The 9758-nt window shown below is 40.6% G+C and overlaps 1 protein-coding gene across 1 annotated transcript in view; it reads left to right on the top strand.

The window, feature by feature from the left end:
• The first annotated feature begins 89 nt into the window (after positions 1-89).
• The window catches only part of pkp4 (plakophilin 4), a 72194-nt gene continuing 62525 nt past the window's right edge, over positions 90-9758 (top strand). Inside the window, exon 1 of the mRNA XM_051071713.1 lies at positions 90-259. The gene's annotated coding sequence lies outside the window, so the exon portion shown is untranslated. The remainder of the gene's footprint in view (positions 260-9758) is intronic.

Below are 9758 nucleotides of genomic sequence, written 5' to 3'. Positions count from 1 at the left end.
CTCACTCTCATCGCAACCAATCAGGAGTGCGCACTGCTTTCCCACATTCTCACTGACGTCATGCACGCTCGCATAGCCTGGGACTGTGCTGGTGGAAGCAGGGAGAAGCGGAGGGGTTGTCTTCTTCTTCTCGACTATGGAGGCGAGTTTCACTCTTTCACATGCATGGGACTAAACGACGGGACTTTACCGATGAAGTTTCATGTTCCATTGTGCATCCGAGCCGCAGCTCAGCCAGCGCAACAACAGTCCTCCTAAGGTATTTATCTGCTTTTTCCGCTCCTTCAGTTACTGCAGAGTAAGTGGGGGAAAACGTAGGGGGAAATGAACGCGTTTGTGCACAAGGCAGGAGAGTATGGACTGCCATTTGAACTCAGAAAGTCTTGAATTCACTGCGAAAAGAAAGTGGTAGGTTTTCTATATACGCGTGTGGCACAAGTCAAGCTTCTTTTGGCTTCTTCGCAGCAGGGGAGATTCTAATACTACGCTAATCTTGTTCTTGTGACCGACTCATCGTCAACAACGCACACCTTTGAGGGACCTTCACGCGCTGTCTTCGGTGTAACTAACACGTAACCTTTGGGATGAAAACTTGGCTGGCTCACGTACAGAAACTGGTTTTTAGTGTTAGTTTTCACAAAGAAAAGAACCAGCCTCTCTCTCATTTTGCCCTTGAAAGCGCGTTGCTGGTGTTGTGGTGAAGGAAAAGGCAGGTGAGTTTACAGTGTGAGAATCTCTGGAATGCGAGGTCGCCGAGGGGCGGAGACCCAGACACTCCTCGCCCGCAAGATAAACTTACCTTTACACTCACGTTTACTACGCCATATTTAATTACCCTAATTTGCATTTTAAGCAGCGGCGTTTCTTTCTACGTGAACCGTGCCTCTAATTGCAAGAACACCCTATCTTTTTAGGAGAAGATGGAGTCACCTTTATTGCCCTAGAGACTATTAAAGAAGTAGTCAAAATTCCTGACCTAATGCATCTCAGTACAGCTTTCCTTTAGTCTGAGCTAGTTGTCTCAAATCATGCTACACATCTCGTGTCTATTATCATGTCCCACTTTGGTTTTAAGAATAGGTGTGCTTCTCATAACGTGTAGCCCCCTTCTCAGTCTTCAGCACATATTTCTCATAACCCAGCGCTTGTCTGTAAGAACTGTCACTAAAATTTCAGTGTGAGAAATGCCATTGCATGGGGGATAATTGTTTTCTCCATTCAACTTAAACCCCTCTATGTCATATTTTAAGTCTAAAACCAAGACAGGGGTATTGTCAACATTGAGGAGGCAGTTATTAAATGTGTTATGATGGATCTTCACCAAAGGTCATGTCTCATACTGCAATTATCACATGAAAGAGTCGGGAAGCAGTGCATCAGGTCTTCCCTGTTGCCATGCAGTCATGGAAAGGTTATCTATCTTCATCACTGATGTGACCATCTTGCAAGTTAATTTTATTTCAGCCAGTTAACAGTGGAAGTGCAGGTTGCAAATGAGATCATATGTGAACTCTCTCTCACACTCACTCAATCGGACACACGCGCACAACCAAGAGGAATCTCTAGGTTACTCCCCTCGTGATTCACATTACTGCACAAGACACACACACTGCCACACAGCTGACAACCATTGAGGGTGGTTTACTGTGGGATTGAAACAACATTTGGATGTTGGTTTGAAGAGTCAAACTCTGCCTCTGTTTTTTTTTTTTTTGTGTTTATGTGTGTGTGTTTTTTTTCCAGTTTCTGTTTGTACTTTGGCACAAGGAGAGAGTTTTTAGCAGGTCAGAAATGCAGCCAACCAGTTGTCAGTTTCATCTGTCCCACTCCTTGTTGTTTTATGGTTCTTGCTGTACAAGATAGTGATCCATGTTTGCGAAACTTTCTGTGTAGATTATGTGGGTGAGCATTGTTTGCATGACAAAGAATTTCTGCCGCAGTAGACAAAAAACACAACCGTGCTTGCAAAATACCTTTTGTACACTGGTGTGATTGTTTGACCCAGTCCTCATGGTGAGTTCTTTTTAATGGGAAATGACAGCAGTTGAATAGTTTAGCGCCCTTTGGCGGGCCTCTCCTCCTCAAATTTTTTTCACTCCCTAATTCTGGCCCGACATCAAGGCTTAAGCCCTCACCCTTATGTTACATGTCAGATTTACTTATTTCTACTATGATCAAAAAATACCCCCCACCCCCACCCACAATCTTTTAAGAAAGTAAAAGAATTTCCAGCCTCCGCCTCCTTGCCGCCTGACTGTTTGGTTATTTGCCTTGAGTCTGGGCATGCATGTGTGTATTAAAGTGATGTGCTGAAGTATCAGCCTTCTCCCTCAGCCATCCAAGAGAAGGTCAGCACCTCTTCTGCACAGTTCAGTCAGTCAAGTGCTCTTAAAAGTCGAGCTTTTCCTGAGTGGCAGTCAGCTTTTTGTGTTTTATTTTCCCCATTGCATTAGTAGCATAGATGCAGATTCTAAAGGCGTACATACAGACCCAGATGTACTTCACACTTACAAGCAGTTATGATTGATTGCACATACAATAAAAAAAAGTGCGTAAAAAATGTTTTAATGGTTAATTTGAGAGTACGCATAATGATGCAGATTTGTTTTTAAGTGTGAGAGATACTCAATAGATGTGTGTTTTTTTGTTTAGTTTTTTTGTCTGGGAAGTTCTGTCAGCTACTGTGGTGTGGCTCCGATGTGGAATGGTAATAATAGCTCAAAAAAGCAGTCAACCAAAGAAAAGCTTTTATTCATCCTTTGGCGTGGAAATTCTTTTTTCATCAAATCCACCCCATATAGTTTGTTTCCATCCCACGTTTACATAGTTTGGTCTAACTAGAGTTGATCTTACTCTCTTGCCTCCCCTGAGAACAAACCACATGTAATAGAGTGGGGAATTTCCATTGTGAAGTTTATATCTATCTTTGGCATATCAATCTGGAGTTTGGTGGGAACAATTCTGAAACCAAAACCGCGATACAAACATCCACAATCTCACATCGTGATAAGAGTAGATGGAGTCGTGATACCCCACCCCCATTACACACTCCTATCAAATAATTTAAGAGCCAAACTTTATGTACGGATAGTGCATTCAGCCTTGCAGTGGCTTGCGTGGATAAGCCTTAACATGTGCGGCTGCTGGCTGATTGTTGATCTAATAGGATATGTCGATAGATTCCTGAAAGAGCCCCCAGATTTCATGCTTTGGTTGGATCCTGTACAGCTAAAGATAATACAGAACACAAAGCATGTCAGCGTTTTCAGAGATTAGTTGCACAATAGATTTTTGTCCAGTAAAGTAGCCCTCCATGGCCCTGACATGCTGAGTCTGAAAGACGGCCCCTCATCGGTGTCTGCTATGTGGACAGCAGCCACGGGGGGGCCAGAGCTTCTCCACTGTCTTTTGCTCCACATGCGGCCTTACCACTGAAGTCTTCCTGCAGGATCATTGCTAAAACAATCTCATCAATCTAAGCCTTTCTGGCTACAGAATTACCTCAACAGGGCACATAATACCTTGTTGAATATTTCAAAGTGCTACTCACATTATCGCCCCAGGCAATAGCTCTCTCTTTACCAACGGTAAAAGGAGGAGTGGTACTGGAGTCCATCCCAGTGGAGTACATGACATAATATATAAGCACTTCCATCGCCTCTATGGTCACATAAACATGTCATGACCTGAAGTGACACTTAATACTTAATGGGAAATTTCATACTTGTAAACAACTCGACAATCTTATAGACAAGGCTTTTGTTTAGGATGAGTGCACTATTAGATGCTTCTAGGGCTGCTATTAATAATTATTTCAATTGTTGATTTATATTTCGATTATTTTTTGTTTAATAGATTTTTTAGTCTGTGAAATGTCAGATGGTTTCAAAATGGCAGACTTGAAGTTGAATGTTGGGTCTGACCAAGTGTCTTCACAATCAGAGATGTCCATTTACAATCAAGCAAAATGCAGAGAACCAACACACATGGGCTTATCTCTTAATCAGTATTGTTTTAGTGCATGAGCTAAATATAAACTTAGGTTGGCATGGACTTTTTAAAAGTTCAGATTGCTTGTTTGTGAGATCAGGTGTCATACCAAAGTGGTATGTGAGTGCTCTTGGTGGCTGAATTTAGTCAGAAGGTGAAGGCATCTCTCCAATGTCAGGTTACATTCTTGTGACCATAAGGGTTACACATGTTCTTATACTACAACTGGAAACTGAAGCAATATGTAGCTTTTGCCAGCCTCACCTGTTTCCATAAAAGTCTGCCAAGAAGCAGGGGATTCACTTTTAAAATGTCAAGGCATTTAAAAGATTGCAACAAAGTAAAATTACCTCTGAAAGGGGGAGTTGTCATCATTGGAAATGAACAAATACAGTTCAAGCATATGACATTTAAAATGGCATTTTATAGATCCTAAGCTTTCCATTTGGTTGTGGACTTGTGAGACAGATGTGGCTGTGATATTAAAGCTTATAGTGTATCTTTTCTTTCTCTGTCAGAGAAACTTGACAGTGACAACATCAAAGCTGACAAACCTGTAGCCTTAAGGCAATGGTGCACAGATTGATAAAACTCATACAAATAAGACACTGCTCTTGGAAGTTTTTTCCCTCTGTAGCATCAAGCAAAGTTATAACCCCCCCCCAAAAAAAAAAAAAATCACAGAATTGCCAGCATTTTTTTAATGTGGAGTCTTAGGTGTTGATACTTGGTGAAAGAGTGACTTGCTGTTATGTTACTAGCTTTCAAACCCATCCAACCTGTTAAAGAGCTTGTTCTTGTCTCAGAAAGAACTGCTTTTCAGGCATCTGAAGTGCACTCTCCACTGCATGCATCAGTAATCCTGAACAATGCCAAGGCCCCTTATTTTTGGATGGACATTCATTCCCAGGTGCTCACACATCATTTAAGGTTGTAGCTGAGATAAATCCAAAAATACAGAATACTGAAAGAAACATTACTCACACACAGTTAGCAGGAAAAAAAATGTATATTGATATGTCCTGCATCAGGTATAAAAAAAGATTCACAGAAGTATCTCTGTGTGATGAGATGAACCTGATGATACTCACACTTGTAGTTTGCAGCACCCTGAGGATATATGTTCTAGAAAATGCCTCAAGTAAAACTATACGTACCTCTGCAGTGCTGCAATGTCATATACCTCCTCCATGAATCATTACAGAGTACAACTAAGGGGGAATTTATTTTACTAACTTGTGAGGTGTGATTTATTTTTTCAATTAAGTTCCCCTTGATAGATTATCCATATGGTGCCATCTAACAGAAACCCTACATTCCCCTCAGTATGCAGTGACATTGCAGTTGGAGATATTCGCCTTTTTATCAGTCTGCGTAGAGTCGCAGGAATTTCTGTTGGAGTGTGCCAATAAATTAAAAAACCTAGGATATCAAATACAGTATGTACTCACCTGAACTAAATCATTGTTTTAAAAGGCCAGCTGGTACAGGTTGGCTGACCTGACATTTACTTAAGTAACTAAATTCCTTCTGTCTTTCTGCATCACGGTTCACTGCATGTCAGTGCCCTCATAGTTGGGGTACAGGAACTGATTTTACACATTTCACTTCCAGTATTACTTTCCAAGGTTTATTCTAAGTTGTCAGTTATTTTATCGTACATTTGATGTTGGAAATATTTTACTTTTCTTTTCATTTGAATTGGGATCCAAATGATTTTTAACTCACTACAAACAATCCTGCAGTCAATGATCCTCTTCTTTAGTTCACAATAAGAATCCTTGGCAATTTGACCTGTTTTGCCCAACTTTACTCAAGCACCCTCTGTTAAATACAGTAGGCAGTAGTCTTTATTGAGATGTATACTTAAGTTCTATCATCAGTTATAGTTACCAGTGACTCTCACTCCAATAACTTTAACAGGCCCATCAGGTGTGAGATTCAGGAGAATGGAAAACGACAAACCATGCCCAAAGATTGCGCCAATTCATTCTAAAAACGCACACACACACCTAAAAGACGACACTGCCTTCCTCACGCTTGTGTGTTTTCGGACTCAGTGACTATACACACTAGAGCCCTTTTCTATTCAAACTGCTAACAGCATGTTTGTCCGAGACTTTTGCAGTCTGACCCGACTCATTTCATGTTACTCTTTGCTCATGTGAATGGGATGAAATAACTTCATCGAGCAGCTATTCCAAACCTTCTAAATGTTACTGGACTGAATGGGTTAGAGAAGTGTATTCACCATTTTAGAGTAGCTCCTTTTCCAGTGATTGTGTATGTGAAAAATGCTTTTTGGGTCAGTCAGAAATTGCAATGTCCTATGTGACCACTATGCCAAAACTGCTTCACAGCCCAGCTCTTTCCCTTGGAGACTTGAGTTCAACAGCAACAATAAAAGCTCTTTACTCTCATTCCATCTTCTGCAGTGCTAGTAACATGCATGAAACATCTGAGACATCTCACATTTGTGCTACCCACCACAGGGTTATTGCAAAATAATCAGTGTTAAGATCAAATCAAATCTGTTCATCCATTACTTATTTACATTTTCCTTTCTGTTTTTCTATTTTGGCTTCACTGTTCATTTCCAGGAGAAAACAAATATCAGTGTGAGGTTGATGTTTAGGTGGAGATCAGATTAAGCCCATGCTAGGCCACCCTGCCCTTCAGTCTGAGGAGTGCAGATGCATAAATTAGGTTTTCTCTGAAGTTGTACGTACCATGTTGGCGTGCATATTATCATATCAGTCAGCTAAGCTCCTTAGAAACATGTCTTTAGCACTGGGGCATTTTTATTGTGAGCTGGCAAATGAGCTAAATTGTCACCCCGTCAACTGTCCGTCAAAAATTGTGGTCAGGTAGTGCAAGATATCCTCAGATGTAGTATGCCAGGCTTTACATGGAAACTGCTTTAGTGAAATTGCTGATGAAAATAGAGACCTGACTGGTTTCATTCAGGACTTTGCTTCATGTCAATCACTGTGTTTCTATCCAGAACTTTATTGGTGCAGTTATCAGTAGCAGCACTCAAATTTGAATGGTTAGCAGCAAGTTGTTCCATGAATCCCGTCTGTCCACTCAGTCCACTCAGAGAGCACTGAGTAGGCAGTGCCAATGCAAATCAGCTATCAGGAAGTACAAGGCCAGGCCTCTGCATATCCATCTTGTTTGTTAAGCTGGTTTCATAATACTCCACAGGAACAGGAGTTTTCTTTCCTGTGTTTTGTTTTTCCAAGTTCACCAAAGTTGAGAAGTTAGTCTCACTGCACAGAGGAATTCGATCTCTCAATCTCAGCATTTTTTTCTTGTTTTCTCAATTAACTCGATATACTGAAGTAAAACTTGAAGCCAGAAGACCAGAGCGTATTTGTGCAGCTGTAGAGTCTGGATCCTGTTAATCATAATGAAAAGAAGAGTAGCTTTGTGTCAATATTGGCTCATTATCTTTACATCCTTAAGCAGAAAAGCCATTATGATTTCCAGAAAATTTCACTGGTCAGTGTCAGAGATTTTGCAGCCCATTCAAATCATTCTTAATTGAACTGAACATATAAATCTAGGGGGATAAAAACTCTAGATTGCCTAGATTGTTGTGTTTGGTTCCCACAGCAAGTTTGTTCATCTCAGTTCACCATCAGTTGTAAACCGCAGTAGATAGGATTGTCATCCGTCAACTGTCAACTGTTATCGGTTATTTTTTATACATGGTTGCGCACTTACAAACACAACAGATAAAAAGATAACTGCTTGTGCTTTTCAGTCAGACTGCAGTTGTTTGGTTTTGGTTTACATTAAATGTTGGCCAAGAAGCATGCTGATAGGAATGTTAGAGGGACAGAGGAGCTGGTTTTGCGATAACATAGCATGTTGTTTTATTTTACAGCAGTGATTGGCTCAGACAGAAATCAGTTCAATATGTAATATTGTTAAGTTATATTGTGTTGTAGATGTTTGCAATTTGAAGTAACTTTTGGTGTTATGTTAACAGACTGATCATATTAATAATCTTGACACATGAAATACTCATGAATATGTCAGAGCAAAGTGTATTTATAACAGTAAATGCAGAAGAGATCATTCCTTTATCTCCCAGTTCATCACAACAATCCTCCAAAATTTAATGAAGAAGCAGTCAGCTAAGTTAGGCTTATACAATTCACAGTTATGTGATTGATTAGTTTTCTGGGGGTGGTTCATCTCTCGCTGTAATCAGTCTCAATAAAAAGTGCTGAGTGGGCTCAGTTATTCACCTCACAGACACCATACATCGTGGGAGCCAGAACACTGCCAATAGTGGGACACTTGTTATGCTAATTTTCCTTTTCAATTTTTGTCATTTGGATGATCTTGGTATTTCTGTCAGACCTCTCTTTCTCTCTCAGAATCCTGCCTGACATAAAATATAAGCATGATCATTTGACAACCGTCTGATATGCTCAGCTGTGGGAAAATGATTGACGTGGCAAATGGAGTGTGGAGTGTTGATAAAACCTGCAGCATTGATTAAATACATTTTTAGCTGAACTGTTAAATGAGGTTAGATAATGAACATCCCGACACATGATCAGATTTTTCATTCAACGTTTACAACTAGCTTAGTGCAACAAATCCCCTGTTAGATTTGTCTTGTGTCACATCTGTCAGACAAGGAATGAGGTTTTTTTATGGACTTCTCGGGAGATATACACAGCATTCTGCTGTAATTCCTTAGTTGTTGTGTTTGCATTGTAACTGTATGCAGAGAGGCATTAGAGTGTTAAATATATTCGTCTAACAATGTGTGACAGGATGAAGCACATCTGTCTAGCACAAACTCTGATTCTATTTAAGGGATTTACATCCAATCAGAATAATTTATGTCTCGTTCTGTCACAACATATTACTGGTGATGACATGTCGGAAACAGCTGATGAGCGTGCAGTTGAGCCTCTCTGCTCCCCATTAGCTGAGGTATTGTTGTGAGGAAATGATTTTTAGGGTGAATGATCACTGGTGGGAAATTGGTCTCAGAAAGTTAGTCTTGTGTTTTTACTGCTGCACAGTGCAAACAGGGATTATTTGGTCTACAGTCATCTTCCCCATGCCCTTTCTGAGTAAACATATCTCGCAAGATAAAGTGCAGCTCAGAGAGTTTGATATGGAGTGTGGCATTAGTCTGTGCAGGTTTGTGTACTGCCTAGACTGTTCCGTGACTGTGTTTCCTGCCTTTACTCAGAGGCAAGTCCTGCCCTGTGGACACACATGCTCAGATAGGCCTCGGGTTATTGCAACATTTGTCAGGGTGAGGTTGAAGGTGTGAGGTAGTCATGGGTGCAGCTTCTGAATGATTTCCTTTCATGTCCACTTTGTTGAGAAGGTGGAGGGGATGCTGTCAAACTATTGTCTTCACTTCACGCAGCCTCATACGGCTCACCTTGTTTAATCCTATATCAACTGAAGGACAGGTATGTGTCTGTTTTTTTTGGTCTCTGTAGCTTATTCTGGATAATGATTAATAGAGTGATTGTGTGTGCATGTGAGACTGTTTCTGCTTTGAAAAGGAGACATTCCTTTTGCTATTGGGTGTGTCAATACGAACAAAGCATTTTCAGCTGTTGAGAGTAGCAGAAAGTCAAACATTCAGGGATCTAATAATAACTTTTTGTGCTTTGCTGCTGGCAAGTCCATCATGTGGGACAGTTAGAGATGATTTATCATTCTCCTTTCAAATAAATTTGTGTGGAACCTACTCAGAGGTCAAAGCATTGTTGACACCTTGA

This window comes from Lates calcarifer, linkage group LG1, assembly GCF_001640805.2.
Source record: "Lates calcarifer isolate ASB-BC8 linkage group LG1, TLL_Latcal_v3, whole genome shotgun sequence".
NCBI classification, from domain to species: domain Eukaryota; kingdom Metazoa; phylum Chordata; class Actinopteri; family Centropomidae; genus Lates; species Lates calcarifer.
This window is presented reverse-complemented; position numbering and strand designations above follow the sequence as displayed.